The sequence below is a fragment of the Sapajus apella genome, unplaced genomic scaffold (assembly GCF_009761245.1).
Source record: "Sapajus apella isolate SASKATOON/1434 unplaced genomic scaffold, GSC_monkey_1.0 scaffold71, whole genome shotgun sequence".
In the NCBI taxonomy this organism is placed as follows: Eukaryota; Metazoa; Chordata; class Mammalia; order Primates; family Cebidae; genus Sapajus; species Sapajus apella.
In genome coordinates this window covers 901,621-921,259 of record NW_022437011.1, presented here as the reverse complement: position 1 = coordinate 921,259, position 19,639 = coordinate 901,621, and the positions used below count along the sequence as shown (strand labels likewise).

The window sequence follows — 19,639 nt, the reverse complement described above, 5'->3', positions numbered from 1 at the left end:
CCTTCAGAGTAAATCCATAATAATAATGGAAAAACCTGGGAGTTAGTCAGACTTTGGTCAAATGAGGTCTTGTGAAGGGAACTGAATCTGGGCTCTGACCTCAAAGACTCACGGTTTTCTACAGCTTAGGAATCCTGGAGAACTGCTCTCACCAATGCTGGCCACCTGCCATAGCTACCTTCCTCACTTGTGGTTTGCTACTTGAAAACTATATTAATGACAGGTTTTCCTGTGTTGAATCTATCTGCAGGCCAATCTAAAAGTCATAGTAAGTGAACAGAGGGGGAAGAAAAAGGAAGCCCTTGTTGCATCAACATCCATGCTAGTCCCTGCGGGGGCTCTGCCCAGGGAATGTGGTGGTGGCAGGGCTAAAGCTTATTTCCCAAGTGTAAACATGGCAAAAAGCTGCTGGCCTGTTTTCATGCTGGGAAATATTTTGAATCATTTTTGTTTTTGAATGGAACTGAACTTTGAACTTTTTTTTCTCTTTTTAGAGACAGGGTCTTGCTCTGTTGCCCAGGCTGGAGTGCAGTGGCTATTAGAGTTTACTGCAACCTGAGGCTCAAATGATCTTCCACCTCAGCCTCCTAAGTAGCTAGGACTACAGGCACATGCCACCGTGCTTAGCTTATTTTTAATTTTTTTGTAGAGATAGGGGTCTTGCTATGTTGCCCAGGCTGGTCTTTAACTCCTGGGCTCCAGCAATTCTCTGCAAATTTGGCATCCCAAAGTGTTGGGATTATAGCTGTGAGCCATTGTGCCTGACCATGTTCGATCTATGATTTTTTTTTTTTTTAACAGAGATCATTTTTTCCCATATACCTGGCTCCTACAGTAGCTATACCCTTACCCACACCTAACTGCTCCAGCCAAACACCTGGGAGCTTCCTTGGTGGCTTCTTCCTTTGAATAGCTCTAACACATGCCTCTCTATTCTACTCATCTCTTTTTCTTCTGCATGTTTGTCCTCACTCACCTCTGGGCACGCACATTGAACAAGGGGCTATAGCTCTCAGTGAAATGAGGGTGAAATCGTGAAACAGTAAAGCCAGAAGTGACCTTAGAGATTAACTAATCCACTCCGTTTATTTTAAGACAGAAGGAGATGAAGCTAGGGTTTGAACTCAGGGCTTGGTTCCAAGTTTCCTGCTTTCACATTTGGCTGGCAAAGAAAAAAAATTATTCAAAGATACTTGTTAAAGCACAGGAAGGAAGACTTTAATCCGGACCATTGTGATAAGCATAGGGACCACTACAGTGGGTCTTGCAGTAGAGGAGAGAGATTGGGCTCGACTCCCAATACAGCATGGGCCAGTTGGAATGTATAGCCAAGGAGCACCTTGGGGTCACTGGAAGGAAAATTGCTAAGAGCAACCATCAGGAGTTAGGGGGATTCTGGCTAAACTCGTCTTAACGGGATTCTTGCTGAGGACAGGCCAGGGTAATCAGGCAGCACCTGGGGGATGGTAGAGGTTGAGGAACCCAGTCATGGAGAGTTCTCAGTAAACTGACTTAGAGTTCTTTGCCAAAACCACTTTGTTACGAGGAAGTGCACAGATGGGGCTACAGAAGATTCAGAAGCCTGACTAAAATTTGGCCAAGCAAAGAATGTTCTCACCTTCCCTCTTGCACAATTCACCACCCAACCCCAAGTCTTGCTTCTAGGAGAACACCAGTGTATTGCTCACTGAATTGAGCAGAATAGAATTGAAGACTGACTTCCTGCCTAACTCAGTGCCCGGCACAGAGCAAGCCCTCGATAAGTGTTTGTCGAGTGGATGAATGCTATTTTAAACTGTCTGGAACTTGCTGCCATATGGAAGCTGGCAACTAAAACAATTTTTTTTCTTTTTCACCTTTAAGCAATTCCTTCTTTTAGAAAGCAGAACGGGAAATGGGGGTAGAAAAGAAGGTTGCAATTTTAAATTGTATGGTCAGGGTAACCCTCTTGAAAAGGTAAGCTTTGAGCAAAGATTTGAAGGAGGTTGAGCGAGAGCCCAGTGGCTATCTGGGGAAGGAGCCTTTCAGAAGGAGCTAAACAAGGTCCCTAAGGCGTAAGTGAGGAGCAGCAAGGAGACCTGTATCACTGTTAGGGAGTGAGCAGAGGGGAGAGGTTTAGGGGTTGAGGTCCCAGAGGTAATGGGAGCTGGGGGTGCACTCATGTAGGATCTCAAAGGGCATTTAAAGGATGTTGAGTTTTTCTTTGAAGGGAATGTGGAACCATTGCAGGATTTCAAGCAGAGCAGTGATGTGATCTAACGTACATTTTACAAGGGTCACTCCTGACATCATTTTGGAAATGGACCGTAGAGAGACAAGGATAGAATCAGGGCACAGTTAGCAAATTGCAGTAGTGATCCAAGCAAAAGAAGATAGTACCATGGACCAGGGATTCTGGCTGTATTTTGAAGATAGAGCCTATGGGATTTCCTGATGCCCGTAGACTGCCATATGGGAGGGGACAGCTTGAAGTTAGGCAATAGGGAGGCCCTGGTTGGGCCAGTGGACAGTTCCTTTCTCAGTTTGACCAAATTCGGCCACTGAGGGTTTATTTCCTCAGAAATTACCAAGACTGTTTCTTCTCTCTGAGGTCAAAATAAAGACATCCAGGAAAGGACTAGACACTTTTATATTTAAGAGAAGGAAATGAAGCGAACTTGTTCAGTCTCTTGTTTATTTTGTTCCAACTCACAAAGCATGGTCATGACCACAGAGGAAGACATATTTCACAAGAGGCCAGAGAAAGAGCCAGTCAGTCAGCTGCTAAACACATTAATCAGATCTTCAGTGGTCCAGCTCAGGCTGAGGCGATGCGGATGTGGGAGAGCCCAGCCTGTTTAGAATGGGGCCAAGGGCTCTCCACAGGAGCTTCTCCCTGTGCTATGAAGGTCAAATGCGTTAATACAAGTAAAGTGGATAGAGGGCAGCACACTGTCAGTGCTATCAGTGCTATGGAAATATTGGTTATTAGGCCATGGAGCATAGTCCAATCCCTTCATTAACAGGTGAGAAAACAGGTTCAGAGAGAGGAATTCATTTGTCTAAAGTTACACTGGCTCTCCGGCTTTACTTATGAGCAGCACTAAGTTGGCTTCTTAAAAAAATTGTTGAACAGCCTGGCCAACATGGTGAAACCTGTCTCTGCTAAAAATACAATAATTAGCCAGGTGTGATGGCGGGCGCCTGTAATCCCACCTGCTCGGGAGGCTGAGACAGGAGAATTGCTGGAATCCAGGAGGCGGAGGTTGCAGTGAGCTGTCTGAGATTGTGCCACTGCACTCCAGCCTGGACAACAAAGAGCGAAACTCCATCTCAAAAAAAAATTGTTTGGACAATTGAGATTTCCTTTATGCCCCTCTTACCATTTATTCCTGGGAAGTTCTTTTAGACTTTCAGCTGTCATCTGAGAGTTTAATGGGATGTTTTATTACTCTTGAGCGCTGGTAGAAGTGAGCCTCTAAGCTAGCCATCAGTGGCCACTGCCTTCTGGTGTTCCTACCCTGGTGTACCAGGGTTGATCTGTGTGACCAACAGCATATGACAGAAGTGATGTGATGACACTTCTGAGACTAGATTATAAAAGACTGTGGCTTCTGTGTTGGGCCCTCTCTTGTTAGAGCTCTCTCCCTCCCCTCTCTCTCTGTCACAACATGCCCTTTATGTTTGAAGCAAGCTGCCATTTTGTGAGCAATCCCATAGCAAGTCCCGTGTGGCAGGAAACTGAAGCCTCTGGCCCACAGCTGGTGAGGACGAAGGCCTGCCAGTAACCAGCAAGTGAGCTCAGAGGTGGATTCTCCAGTTCCACTTGAGTATGGAGATGGTCACAGACCCAGATGACAGCCTGACTGTAAACTTGTGAGAGACCCTGAGCTAGAACCACCCAGGTAAGCAACTCCTGGACTCCGACCCTCAGAAACAGTGAGATAATAAAAGTTTAGGCTCCTAAGTTTGGGGATACTTTGTTCTTTCCTTACCACCACTGTAACAGTGAACCTCTGCCTCACTGTATACTTCTCTTTCCATCTCTGCCAGGTCCGCTATCCTATTCACGGCTTCCTGTGCTCCCTGCATGTTCCCATAATGAACTGTCTTCTCTGAGGTCAAACCCAAAGTCATCAAACCAGCTGAATCAGTCACAGTACCAACAGGAAACAGATGGTGGGCTGAAATAGATACTTTGAAGAAAGTTTAATACAGGAACTATTTGCGGAATTGTGGGTGGTGGGGAGAGCAATGAAAAGGAATACTGAAGTCCTTGGGGATAGTAAAGGTGGGTGCTATTTATGGCCTAAGACCTGAAGAGGCAAGGGTGGGAGCAGCTACTGGACTCTGGAGACAAATAGAGCTGTATGAAGAGGGTCCCCTGACAGGAATTGGGCCACAGAGCCAGCCTTGCAGCCCCTGGGGTAGGGGTTGGGGGGGCAGAATGCAAAACACCTCAGCTCCTGCAGATGCTTCCCTCTTTGATGAGCTCACCAGAAAGTTAGACATCAAGAAAATCTATCTTAGTTTCCTTCAGAAAAAGACTGTGGGATAATGGTTTAAATGCAAGTCATTTATTTGAGAGGTTTAGAGGTTCAGGGTACACCAGTAGGGAACTGAGGAAGTGATATAAAGAAGTGAAGGCAGCTGTTATGATTGTGTTATTAAGCCAGCTGTCATGAGTGACTGGAGCCTAGTCGCACAGAGAAACTCTGGAAACGATGTAAACACACCTCTCAGAATTATTCCACTGAAGGGTAAGGGAGTTGGGGTATTTATACCCCTAATGTCTTTGGCTGAGGGCTGCTCCTGGAGAAAAGGGTTAATTCTTGGATACTTTTGGACTGACAGACCAACCTTCTGTGGTTCTGGGAAAAGCTCTCAGACACAAAGATACAGATACTGGCAATTGGAAGTCTGTGAAACACTGAAGCGGAGAAGGCCCAAGAGATTTTTGCAGGGATTGGCAGTGTTTGCTACCAGGCCCTCTGATAGGGTACATTCAGATGAACTTCCTATTCACAAGGCTGGATGGAGAAGTGTGCAGAGGGTGAATCTGAAAGCAGAAATAAAACGAATGCATGCTTAAAGTTAATAAGTAAAATTTACTAATACTCTCTTAAATATAGATGCACTGTATAGGTTTCAAAACGATAATTTTTCCCTTTTATTCTCACAATTACTGTCCCTATCCTCTCTCGTAACCATGTAGCTAATTGTCTGATTCTGGTTGTGCACTGTGCAGTGTGCATTGCAGTTCTCATTGTGCCTGTGCATCTCACTGTGCCTTAGCTAGGTCAGGAATTACTCCATTTCAGTGAGGAGAAAAAGAGTCACAGAGAGGCCCTAACTCAGTAAGAGTCATTCAGATGCAAGACATTTAGAATCAGTTCTTTTACTTCCTGGTTGGGTAACCTTAGACAAGTTAACAATCCTCTTTGGGCCTCTGTTTTCTGATGTGTAAAATAGGGGTTAATAACATTTTCACCCTAGAATAGTAGTATAACGCTTATAAAATCCTTGCTATGCAATATGTTCCCAATAAATGTTTTGTTCAAGTAAATGATCTTTTTTGAAAAATATAATATAGGCAAATGCATATATATATTTGAGACCAAAGTTTGCTTCAAAAATTAGGCTGACTGAACAGAGATATCTGCTGGTAATAGACATTCTATTATCTCTAGCTACATGACTCTGTAATAATTGAACACTTTGGAATTAAGCCATGAGAATTGATTCAAATAATTATAACCACACTAATGAGACCATATGGCTATCAGACCACTTCAAAGCTATAAAATGGAATCCTTCCATTTCCTCTTCTTCCTCCCTGTCTGCTTAGCACCTTGTTCTATCTCAGATTCCATGTTTGAGAAATGTCATCATTTACCGTCCTTCCTAATCATTAATTCAATGAAGTATTTCAGCCATAATACAAAAGTTATAATTAAAATAAAAATTCCTGCATCTTATTTTCAGTCTAGAAGTTTATTTCCTTTTTTTTTTTTTTTTTTTTTGAGACAGAGTCTTGCTCTGTCACCCAGACTAGAGTGCAGCAGCACAATCTTGGCTCACTACAGCCTCCGCCTCGCAGGTTCAAGCAATTCTCTGCCTCAGTCTCCCAAGTAGCTGGGATTACAGGCACCCACCACCACGCCCGGCTAATTTCTGTATTTTTAGTAGAGACAGAGTTTCACCATCTTGGCCAGGCTGAGTCTTGAACTCCTGACCTCGTGATCCACCCGCCTCTACCTCCCGAAGTGCTGGGATTACAGGCGTGAGCTACCGCGCCAGGCTGGTTATTTCTTTTGAGTTAGCAAGTGAGTGGAGCTTCCCCCAAACAGTAAGAAGGCATTTTGGCCAAGGATTTATAGAACAAAAAGAACCTTAGGAATTTTTTTCAGGAAGAAAGGGAAGGGAGGGAGACTAGTAATTTCAGGAGCCCTGGTGCTTATTGCCTGACTTTTGGGAAGAACTGAGCTGTTTAGGGGCCTGTAAGCAGGGAACTAATGTCTGAGTCAGGACAGATTCATCAGTGAGACAAAACAGGTCGCCCACACACAGGTATTGCTTTTAATTCAAAACTGTAGTAATCTTAAGATCCTTGAGCCTTAGCTTTAAAAAATTTTTGGAGGTACAAGTGACTCCAGAGAACATTTAACTCAACTCTCTTCTTTTCACTTCTGGAGGCTGAAGATTTAGAAAGGGGAAGGAACTTCCTCAAGATCACATGGTAAACTAGTGACAGAGCCAGGACTAGGAGCCATGGTTTAATTCTGTGCAGAACCTTTACCTTGTGCCAGTGACACACTCCCTGCCCCTTCTCCCAGTCTTCCACTGTCTCAATGAGCCCCTTCTGTGACATCTCTCTGCTTCCATACCTCCAGTGTTAGGGAGCCCATGACATCCCAAGAAAGCCTGTTCTGTCCATTTTCAGATAGCTCTTTCAAAACATTCTTTCTCTGGATGAACTGAGATCTGCTTCTCAGCTGACACTTTCCGACTCTACGTCAGCTTCCTCTGCCCCAGGCATATTTCAGAGGTTTGCTCAGATTCTCCATTGTCTGCATGAGTCCTCCCATCTCTAGACTAAACATCCTATTTTCTTACAATTCTATCTTTTTTTGGCTGCAGTGATCTATGATTGTGCCACTGCACACCAGCGTGGGTGACAGAGCAAGACCTTGCCTCTTAAGGCTGGGTGCGGTGGCTCATGGTTATAATCCTGTCACTTTGGGAGGCCGAGGCGGGTGGATCACCTGAGGTCAGGAGTTCGAGACCATTCTGGCCAACATGATGAAACCCTGTTTCTACTAAAAATAAAAAAATTAGGCAGGCATGGTGGCTAACACCTGTAATCCCAGCTACCCGGGAGGCTGAGGCAAAAGAATTGCTTGAACACGGGTGGCAGAGGTTGCAGTGAGGCGTGACAGTGCCATTGCACTCCAGCCTGAGTGACAGAGCAAGACTCTGTCCTCACTGCCCCCCTCTGCCCCCCAAAAAACTGAACTTTGAGCAAAGAAGATTATCCTCCATAATGTGGGTGGACCTCATCCAATCAACTGAAGGTCTTAAGAAAAAGATAGACCTTCCCTGGGAAGAGGGAATTCTGCCAGCAAACTGCTTTCAGACTCAAGATGCAACATCAAGTCTTCCCTGGGTTTCTAGCCTGCTGGGCTACCCTGCAGATTTTGGACTTGCTAGCCTTCACAATCATGCAAGCCACTTCCTTAAGAATCAGTTTCGGCCGGGCGCGGTGCCTCACGCCTGTAATCCCAGCACTTTGGGAGGCCGAGGCGGGTGGATCACGAGGTCAAGAGATCGAGACCATCCTGGTCAACATAGTGAAACCCCGTCTCTACTAAAGATAACAAAAAATTAGCTGGGCATGGTGGCGCATGCCTGTAATCCCAGCTACTCAGGAGGCTGAGGCAGGAGAATTGCCTGAACCCAGGAGGCGGAGGTTGCGGTGAGCCGAGATCGCGCCATTGCACTCCAGCCTGGGCAACAGGAGCGAAACTCCGTTTCAAAAAAAAAAAAAAAAAGAATCAGTTTCTCTTTCTCTCTCTCCACACACACACACACACACACACACACACACACACACACACACACACACACACACACACACACACAGTTCTGTTTCTCTGAAGAACTCTGTGAGTTAATACAATAGTTTTTCAAGCTTACAGCTTTGCCTTCGGCACAACTTCAGAACTGGAAAGAGGAGTCTTACTTGACCTCTCATCATTATTCATTTATTCATTCATTCAACTTTTTCTGTACCTAGGTGCTGGTGATAGAAAGAGAAATACTGTAACCAGAAATTTGAACTTAGGGAGGACTGTGATAAAACCAGGCCCCACTCAAAATTGTTAGTGCAGAGTGGCAAAGAGTTTAGGCTCAGTAGTCAGGCTGTCCTGGCTTCATACTTTGGCTCTGACAATTGTCAGTTCATGGCCTTGGCAAGTCACTCAACCTCCCTGAGCCTCAGTTTCCTCATCTGTAAAAGGGAGAATTTGGATTAGATTGTTTTTAATTTTTCCCTTTAATTTTGGACATGCAGTGTTTCAATTTAGTGAAAATTCAGGAAGGAAAGAAATGTACATAGTATGAAGGCTCTACTGTAGGGCCTAGGGAAAAAATCCTATATATGAGCATGTCATTCATATATACTGTCTTTTCAAATAAGTAATATTTACCAAGCATATGCTCTTTCACATTCATGATTTCACTTCATTCTATTTCATCCTCATTAAAGCCCCTTAAGGTAGGCATTAGCATTCACATTTTGTAGAAGGGAAAACAGAGTCTCATAGACATTAAATACTGCATCAAGGTCACAGTAAGTGCCAGAACCAGGATTCAAACTCAGTTTTCAAAAATTCTGAACTACGTGATCTTGCATTACCTCCTTTTTCTTGCGAATTCTTGGCAGTTCGGAAGAGTGGTATGAGTTTAAGAACTCTGAAATGTGTTTCAGCATCGTGTTATCTTCAAATAGTTTGTCAAAGTATAGTCTTTAAGCTGGGAGTGGTGGCTCACGCCTGTATTCCCAGCACTTTGGGAGGCCAGAGCAGGTGGTTCGCTTGAGCCCAGGAGTTCGAGACCAGCCTGGGCAACATGACAAAACCCCATCACTACAAAAAAAAAAGTATAGTCTTCAAAATGTTAAAAATATAATATCACACACACACACACACACACACACACACACACAGAAAGCATGAATCAAAGTTTTATATAGATGTTTAATGAAGGAACCAGTAGGATGACAAGGAATGCTAAAATAAAATTAATAGGTTAGATGCAAAATTGGTTAATGACCTATAGGACAATAAAATCATAACCTTTGAGGTTATCTTTTCTATGAGACAGAAATCAATTGTATTTCTGCTGGATGGTACAAGCCAAAACAACAAAAAGCCCATTTGTACCATATCAAATGTTCTAAAGTTAACATCTAACTTTACGGAATTGTAAAATGTCTAAATCCCAATTAATGGTAAATAGTCAATCAAACAAAGGTCCGTATCCTTTGGGAGTCTGATAGTTCTTTAGAGCACACAGGTCATGCTCTAGTGTGATGTTGGTAGGACATGTAGTCATCCTTTTGGTGATATTTCCAAATTTCTGGATGATTTTTCTTATCAGTCTGTCTCAAAAATTATGATCAGAAAGATGAATGATTTCATTAGAGGATATTTGGCTTGATTCGTTTGCACAGAAGCCTTGTTGTATGGCCAGTAAATCTAGAGCTATATGTTTCTGAGCAACTATTGCAGCCAGACAATTAGCTTCCTTCTGGAGATATCACAAGGAACTAGGGTTAAATTTTCCATACCCAGCATCATTTCAAAGATATTCTCAACTAGATTGAGAAATAGTTCACATATTATACAATTAATTCATTTAGAGTGTACAATTCAATGGCTTTTAGCATTTACAAGTTTACACAACCGTGACTACAATCAATTTTATAAGATTTTTATTACCCTAGAAAGAAATACAATAGTCTTTAGACATCACCCCACATTCCCTTTACCACTCTTACTGGTAGGAAAGCACTAATCTATCTCTGTTGATTTGCCTGTTTTGGTTTGGATATTCCATATAGATTGAGTAATTGAATATGCAGTACTTTGTGACTGGCTTCTTTCTCTTTAGCATACTATTTTTCGGGTCCATCTATCTTGAAGCCTACATCAATACTTTTTTTATTGCTAAGCAATATTTCATTGTATGGTTATGCAGACTTACTCCAAGAGTCCAACTTTATTCTTTTGATTTTTTCCCCTTTATTCTATTGATGTGATATATCGATTTTTGGATGTTATACCAACCTTGCATTCCTGGGATAAGTCCTACTTGGTCATGTTTTATAATCCTTATATAATTCCGGGTTCAATTTGTTAGTATTTTGTTGAAGATTTTTGTGACTATATTCATAAGACATATTGGTCTGTAGTTTTCTTTTCTTGTGATATCTTTGTCTTATTTTGGTATCAGCATAATACTGTGAAAGAAAAATATCTTGGACCCCCAAAATCACTAAGGAAAAAAGCTGGAAACTGCTTAATGCAAACCTGCCTTCCATTCTATTCAAAGCTATCCCTCACTAGGTCTGGTGGCTCACGCCTGTAATCCCAGCACTTTGGGAGGTCAAGGCGAGTGGATCACCTGAAGTCAGCCTGGCCAAATAGTGAAACCCTGCCTCTACTAAAAATCCAAAAAATTAGCTGAGCATGGTGGCATGCATCTGTAGTCCTAGCTACTCAGGAGGCTGAGACAGAAGAATACTTGAATCCAGGACGTGGGGGCTGCAGTGAGCCAAGATCGTGCCACTGCACTCCAGCCTGGGTGACAGAGTGAGACTCTGTCTTAAAACAAGAACAAAAACAATGACAAAAACCCCCACAAAGGTATCCCTCTTCTCATTGACATAGATGCATATCTGATCGCCTACCTTGTGAAGGCTAAAAATAAATGCAAAAAATGAAAACATTTGTGTCTCGCCTGTGACCCGGAAGCTCCATCCTGCTTTGAGTTTTCCTGCCTTTGCTTCAAGTTGTCCTGCCTTTCCAGACTGAATGTACTTCTTACCTGTATTGATGCGTGTCTCATGTCTCCCTAAAATGTATAAAACCAAGCCATGCCTGACCACCTTGGGTGCATATCATCAGGACTTCCTGAGGCTGTCATGGGCGCCTCCTCAATTTTGGCAAAATAAGCTTTCTAAATTAACTGAGACCTGTCTCCGATTTTCTGGGTTCCCAAATGCATTGGGAAGTGTTTGTGAAGAATTGGTATGAATTCTTCTTTAAATGTTTAGTAAACTCACTGGTGAAGCCATCTGGTCTTGGACTTTTAAAAACAATTACCAGTTTAATCTTTTCATTTGTTGTGAGTCTATTCAGGTTTTCTATTTCTTCTTGAGTGAGGTTTGGTAGTTCATGTCTTTTCTAGGAATTTGTCCCTTTCCTCTAAGTTAGTTAACTGGTTGTCAAAGAGTTATTAATAGTATTTCCTTGTAATTCACTTTATTTCTGAAAGGTCAGTGGTAATAGCTCCAATTCCATTTCTGACTTTGATTTCATAAATTACTTTTAGTAATTTGGATGTCAGTCTTTCTTGTTAGTTCTGGTTAAAAGTTGGTCAATTTTGTTGATCTTTTAGAAAAAAATCAACTTTTGGTTTTCTTGGTTTTCCTTTTCTCTATTTTGTGGACATGCATTCTAATCCTTATTATTTTCTTCTTTATAATTGCTTTTGATTTAGTTTTCTCTTATTTTTCCAGTATCTTAGTTGGTAGGTTAGGTTGTTGATGTGAGATCTGTCTTCCTTTTTAATGCAGGCATTTATAGTTGTAAATTTTCCTCTACATACTGTTTCAACTACATCCCATAGCTGTGTCTTCATTTTCATTCATCTTAAAGTACTTTATATTTTTTATGATTACTTCTTTGATACACTGATAGCATGTTGTTTTATTTTCCTATATCTGTTAATACTCCAAATTTCTTTCTGTTCTTGATTTCCAATTTCACTTTATCATGATTGGAGAATATACTTTGCAAGAGTTCAGTCTATTTAAATTTATTGCAGTTTGTTTTGTGGCCTTGCATATGTCCAATTCTCGATAGTGTTCTATGTACATGTGAGAGGAGCATGTAGTATGTATTACTCTGTTGTTTGGTAGAGTGCTCTATAGATGTGTTTTAGGTCTAGAGTGTATATGGTATTGTTCAGTTCTTCTACTTTCTTGTTGATCCTCTGCCTGTTTGTTCTATACAATATTGATAGTTAGGTATTGGGATCTTTGACAACCGTTAAATTGTCTACTTCTTCCCTAAATTCTGTCAATCTTCGTGTTATTTTTTTCTTTTGTTAGTGCATATATTTATAATTGTTATAATTTCGTGATGGATTAACTCTTTAACACAAAATGTGCCTCTTTATCTCTAGTAATGTTTGTTTTTGTTGTTTTTGAGACAGAGTCTCATTCTGTCACCCAGGCTAGAGTGCAATGGCGCAATCTTGGCTTGCTGCAACCTTCACCTCCCGGGTTCAAGCAATTCTTGTATCTTAGTCACTTGAGTAACTGGGATTACAGGTGAGCACCACCATGGCTAGTCAATTTTTGTATTTTTAGCAGAGATGGGCTTTTGCCATATTGGCCAGGCTAGTCTCGAACTCCTGACCTCAAGTGATCCACCTGCCTTGGCCTCCTAAAATGCTGGGATTACAGGCGTGAACCACTGTGCCAGTCCTTTTTTGTTTTAAAAAGCTATGTTTTCTATTACTGATATAGCCACTTTGGTTTTTTTTTTTTAAACCAGCAACATAGTCATTTATTATTATTATTATTGTTATTATTATTTGAGATGGAGTCTCGCTGTGTCCCCCAGGCTGGAGTGCAATGGTGTGATCTTGGCTCACTGCAACCTCTGCCTCCTGGGTTCAAGCAATTCTCCTGCCTCAGCCTTCTGAGTAGCTGGGATTACAGGAGTCTGCCACCATGCCTGGCCAATTTTTTGTATTTTCAGTAGAGACTGGGTTTCATTATGTTGGCCATGCTGGTCTTGAACTCTTGATCTTATGATCCACCTGCCTTGGCCTTCCAAAGTGCTGGGATTATCAAGTATTATGTACTATACATTATTGTATTTGCCGTTCTTTTATATGTCTGGCAATATAGTAGGTTTGTTTAAACCAGCATCACTGCAAACACATAAGTAATGTGTTGTGCTATCATGTTACAATGGCTACGATGTCACTAAGTGAAAGAAATTTTTCAGCTCCATTATAATCTTTTTTATTTTTACTTCAGCTTTCCCATGGTTGCTGTTTGCCTTATATATATGTTTATATACATGTATTTCGTTTCTTTTGCTTTCAATCTATGTATAGTTTTGAATCTAAAGTGTGCCTCCTGAAGACAGAATGTAGGTTAGATCCTGAAGACAGAATATCGGTTAGATCTTTGCATTTTTAAAATCCAGTCTGGCAATCGCTGCCTTTTGATTGGACTATTTAATCCATTTGCATTTAATGTTATTATTGATAAAGTTGGATTTACATTTGCTACTTCACTTTTTGTTTTTATATCTTTCAAGTATGTTCATTCTTATTCTTCCTTGACTGCTTTCTTTTGCATCGAATGAATATTTTTCTAAAGTAATAATTTATATTTTAAAATTTATTTTCTTTGCTTGTTTATTCCAATATCAGAAAACCAAGCCAAGACATTAATTTCCATCTGACTTTATATACAGTCTTTAGAAGTGAGTGACTTTCTCTTTTCTCAGGGTCCTTAGTGTTTGCTAAATTTGCTGGCATGATGGTAAGTAAGGATTATGATATAGTTTGGATATTGTCCCTGCCCAAATTTCATGCTGAAATGTAATTCCACTGTTGGAGATGGGACCTAGTAGGAGGTAGCTGGATCATAGTGGCAGATTTCTCATGAATGGTTTAGTACTATCCCCTTGGTACTGTGCTCATGATAGTGAGTTCTCTTGAGATCTGGTCATTTAAAAGTGCGTGACACCTCCCCACTCTCTTTCTTGCTCTTGGTTTCGCCATGTGATGTGCCTGCTTCTGCTTCACTTCTGCCATGATTGTAGGTGATGCTTCCTGAACAGCCTACAGAACCATGAGCCAGTTAAGTCTCTTTTATAAATTACCCAGTCTCAGATATTTCTTTAAAACAATGCAAGAGAAGCTTAATACACATTACTAGCCCAATGCTGAAACCCTGTAAGCCAAATAATAGGTATCAGACCAGTTTCCTGGGAAGGCTTTGTAGCCTCACTTCCACACAGGAAATACAGCACTTCTTCTTTAATGGTTATATGATTATAGCTGATTAAATGAATTTATTCTCAAATATAACTCTTTGGATGGCTTTGATCATATGATTGATTTTTTCAATACAGTCTGGTAAAAAGGATGGCAGATTCATTGAATCTGTTCAAATAATTACATAGCCAAAGATTCACTAAAAATATTTACTCTTGAATTCTGACAGGCCAGTGAAAACAAGGTATCATTAAAAATATTTTATTTCAGTTTGCAATAAGCATTGTTTGCTAAATTGAGGGTTAGCAGTAGATCAAGAAGAAAGGACTTTCTTTTGTACTCATCAGAAAATGGGACATTAAAAACAATCTAACCATATTCCAAAGCAAATAATCATGATTACATTTCCCTTGTTGGCTTATTAGGCTCATGTGATTCATTCTTGACTCACAAGTCTTGGATCAGCAGTATACTTCCATGGCTTTTTGCTTCAGGACTAAAGAGTCCTAGCAATCCTGATTGATTCAATGTTGTGGTTCAGTCTATAGATGTCTACTTGTGGTCAGAAGTCAGTGAATACTGAGAAGGCTGCCCTTATAAGTCTATTTCAGCTAAGAGCATCTGGTACAATCTTCTTTACCAAGGCTCTGGGGTTGTCCTGTGTTGATGACTCTTTAGCTTATAGACTCTTTAGGCAAGCATGGAAGAAAAATAAAAACCATCTTTTGTTGATTAAACTGAAGGCTCTATTAATTTATTACAGTAAACAACAAGTTGTTTACTGTAATAAATTAATTGAGCCTTCAGTTTAATCAAAATAGGGAAAAATAAAATCTTCTATTGTGTTGTGGATTTTGTCAGTGTTTCCTCAGGGTAAGAATATACTATGGACATGGGGACAAGGACAAAACTACTTTAAAAAGTAACATAAAGAAGATACGCCTTAAGTTTTTTTATTAGACATCTTGTGGGCTTAATATATGATGAAATTCTGACAACATTATTGAGCCAATTAGGAAATATGGAGCAGGCCAGGCACAGTGGCACACACCTGCAATCCCAGTATTTTGGGAGGCTGAGGCAGCCAGTCACCTGAGGTCAGGAGTTTGAGACCAGTCTGGCCAACATGGTGAAACCCTGTCTCTACTACAAATATAAAAATTAACTAGGTGTGATGGTGCCATTGTAATCCCAGCTACTTGGGAGACTGAAGCAGGAGAATCATTTGAACCTGAGAGGCAGAGGTTGCAGTGAGCCAAGATTGCACCACTGCACTCCAGCCTGGGCAACAGAGTAAGACTGTCTCAAAAAAAAAAAAAAAAGAAAGAAAGAAAAAAAGAAAGAAAGAAATATGGAGCATATAAATACCTAATTAATTCTTGCATCCTTCTTATGAACAACACATCATGTGTTATAATATGAGAGATTAAAATGCTAAATCCTTAGTATTTTAGCCATCTAAGAAGCACCAGCTATGGTTTGACATGTAAAATCACATGTAAAAATTACATTTTTTCTAAATTCTGGAACTGATCATGGGAATGCAGCATTAAAAAGAGTTTTCAAAGAAGAATTATCGCTAGCATAAGACAGAAGCATAGATGCCTAGGAACAACGAAAGATTGTAGTTTGGCTCTCTATTAACCAAAGTGACAATACACTCAGTAAACACAACTAAAGGTATAATTATAAGGAACTTCAGCTATTTCAGAAATGATGAACTGTTGTTGTTTTGTTTATTTTTGAGTTGTCAAGGGCATGACAAAGTCAACATAAAGTGGAGAAATTTATTCTGATTAGATATACGTCTCCTATTCGGGCAGATAACATAGAAATTAGAAATAACTGTTACTATCCCTTGTTAAGAACAAAGTGAATATTCTAAAACTAGTTTGTCATTTTAACATAAAGAAAAAGAAAACTAAATTCTGCTATTGCATTAATATAACAATTGCCAGTAAAGGATTCACAATCCTTTTTAAAAGTTTTATGGGTAAGCCCATTAAAGCAGAGCTAGTTTAGTCACAACTTTAACATATTTCATTGTCTCTTTCCACACTCATTATTTGCAGGTACTATAAGTCAAGGTAAACAAAGTGTTATTTTCCTCAAACTTCAATTTGCCCATTCAAATATATGTCTATATTGAGGGGGTGGGCATGGTGGCTCATGCCTGGGATCCTAGCACTTTGGGAGGCCGACGTGGGCAGATCACCTGATGTCAGGACCAGCCTCACCAACATAGTGGAAACCCTGTCTCTATTAAAAAATACAAAAAATTAGCCGGGCATGGTGGTGCACACCTGTAATCCCAACTACTCGGGAGGCTGAGGCAGGATAATTGCTTGAACCTGAGAGGCAGAGGCTGCAGTGGGCACTCCAGCCTGGGCGACACAGCAAGACTCTGTCTCGAAAAACAAAACAAAACCAACCAAACAAACAAACATATATATTCACTAATCTTTCACAGTCTGGTACATTCATTTTGCTTCCAGACAAAATTTACTCACTTTTCCCTTAATAAGCCAAGCTGCACTCATAATTGTATATGCACCTTCCTATTTCTTTGCTATTTCAATTCTTAGTATAGTCTCAATAACCCATATAAATTACAACTTTTAACCAATTTCTGTTTCCTCTTTTATTTCTCACAGAGATAATGGCAGGCAAGTAACTGAGTATGACTTGAAATATACAAACATTTAGCAGGCCAGTATAGGTCAAAAGCAATCATTATAATGTCTCCTGTGGTCACACATCCCTTTTGCATTTCTTTCTTTTTTTTTTTTCTTGATACAGAGTCTTGTTCTCTCACCCAGGCTGAAGTGGAGTGGTGCAATCTCAGCTCACTGCAACCTCCACCTCCCAGGTTCAAGCGATTCTTGTGCCTCGGCCTCCTGAGTAGCTAGGATTACAGGCATACACCACCATCCCCGACTAATTTTTGTATGTTTAGTACAGACAGGCTTTTGCCATGTTGGTGAGGCTGGTCTCAAACTCCTGGCCTCAAGTGATCCACCCACCTCAGCCTCCCAAAGTGCTGGGATTACAGGTGTGAGCCACTGTGCCAGCCCTTTTTACATTTCTTTAAGTGGTAAAATAAAGCATATACATCAATATAATCCAAAGGTGTATCAACTCTCAAACATATAAAAATAAGAGGCAAAGGTATGCAAATGGTGTATAATACCATGCTTGGTGACCAATGTTTTTGCATTCTATCTTTCTTAGAAATTATCTGAGCAGCTAAGATTATTCATCAGTTTCCTTGATCTAGTATCAATCTAAATTCTCAGTTAATTAGAGACCTTGGAAATTATGTTTAAGCTGATATATTACAGAGTAACATAATCACTGATGACTGATGACATGAACTATTTAGGAAATTCAGATTAACTACAATCTCCACGATAAAACACTCTTCATCACTCTCACATCATCTTGCTTTATGTTCTTCATGGTTTCACAAACTCATATCATTTTGCTTATTTATTTGCTTACTTATTTTTTGTGAATATTTTCCCACTAGATGTAAGCACAATAAATAAAGATAATTTGTCTTCCTTAGTGCCTAGAATGTGTAGGAGATATTGAATAAATAGCTTCAAATAAAGGAATACAGTAATTCCTCACTCAGCCTCCTCGGTAGGTTCTTGGAAACTTTGATTTTAAGTGAAGCTATATATGAGGAAACCAATTTTACCATAGACAAATGGACATAAAGAAGAGTTAAGTTCCTACAGCATATTTCTACTAACAAAAACCACCAAACTTCTAAATAAAGACTAAAACACTTCTACTATTGAACATTGAAATAATTGTGAGCCATACATACATTTAAGAAAGATTAGTAAAAATAAGGAAGAAAATTATTTATCTGCTTATTTTAGTTTAGAGTTCGGGTGGCCAGAGCCTGTCCTGGCAGCTCAGGGCTCAAGGCAGTAACCAGCCCTGGACAGAACGCCATCCCATTACAGAGCACACTCACACACACCCACAGTCATTCACACTGGGACTACATAGACACGCCAGTCTGCCTAACATGCACATCTTTGGGACGTGGGAGGAAACTGACCCGGGTACCTGAAGAAAACTCACGAAGACATGGGGAGAATATATAAACTCCACACAGACAGTGGTCCCAGCAGGGAACCAATTGTTTTTCCTCATCAACGTTATAACAGAAGGATATGATTCAGGGATCTGCTGTACATGAATAAAATCTTTACTCATCATAATTGTACCAGATGTGAGGAATAGGTCCCATTTTACTGTTTTTAAAAGTAAGGAAACTGAGACGTTAATCAGCCTTTAGCTACTGGATGACAGACTCAAAATTCTGGTTTTCTGGTGTCTAATACAATATATTATTCCCCACAACTAAATAAATATATTTGTACAAGTAAAAAATGAAAATAACAAGTCTTGTGTAGATATGATTCCTAGAGAGGGTATTTGCTATGCATTGCATCCTAATGGCTGCCCCTTTAGGCAGTGACTTGTTTGTTTGTTTTTTGGATACGGAGTCTCTCTTACCTAGGCTGGAGTGCTGTGGGGCAATTTGGCTCACTGCAGCCTCTGCCTCCAGGGTTCAAGCGATTCTCCTGCCTCAGCCTCTCCAGTAGCTGGGATTACAGGTGCCTGCCACCATGCCTGGCTAGTTTTTGTATTTTTAGTAGATATGGGGTTTTACCATGTTGGCCAGCATGGTCTGGAACTCCTGACCTCAGGTTATCCGCCTGCTTCGGCCTCCCAAAATGCTGGGATTATAGGCATGAGCCACCGCGCCCGGTCAAGGCCGTGTTTTGATGGAAGCCAATGTCATTAGACTACAACTTCTTCTGTACGAGTTTCCCCCACTCTCAGGGGCTCTCTGAGAGAGTATTATTTCTTTGAGATCCTGATGGTTTTCTCTTTGGAATAGTTGTCATAGAGGACCAAGGAAGTTGTGAGTCTTCCCTGGCTTTTGCTGTAACAAAAGCTTGATTGCCGAAATTGGCTATTTTCCCTTCTCCTGCATCCCAACACAGCATCTGTTATTCTTCCCTTCAGTGCTCTCTTAGCAAAATCAGTCCAGCCAAGGCAGCTGACTTAACATGGTCTGATCCCATGGGGATTCAAACTTTATTTCTGGATTCTTTTAGGGTCCCAGGGCAAGTCAATGTTAAAGAGATACTAATAAACTGCTAAATGGAAAGGGAGACTAGGCCTTGGCTGGCTCCAGTCCTAAGCTTCCCCTCGTCTCAGAGGGAAATCAATGTTCACGGCAGGGCACATGGAGTTACGAGTTGTCCACCCAAAGGAACTTTTCTAACCAGGGAAAACGTTGTACTAAGATTGTCCTCCTGTTGTA

At 40.7% G+C, this 19,639-nt stretch overlaps 1 protein-coding gene across 1 annotated transcript in view; it reads left to right on the top strand.

Annotated features, from left to right (window-relative positions):
• Positions 1 to 822: 822 nt before the first annotated feature.
• SMIM3 (small integral membrane protein 3) overlaps positions 823 to 19,639 on the top strand; it is a 39,605-nt gene continuing 20,788 nt past the window's right edge. The window contains exon 1 of the mRNA XM_032250183.1: positions 823 to 1,759. The gene's annotated coding sequence lies outside the window, so the exon portion shown is untranslated. The remainder of the gene's footprint in view (positions 1,760 to 19,639) is intronic.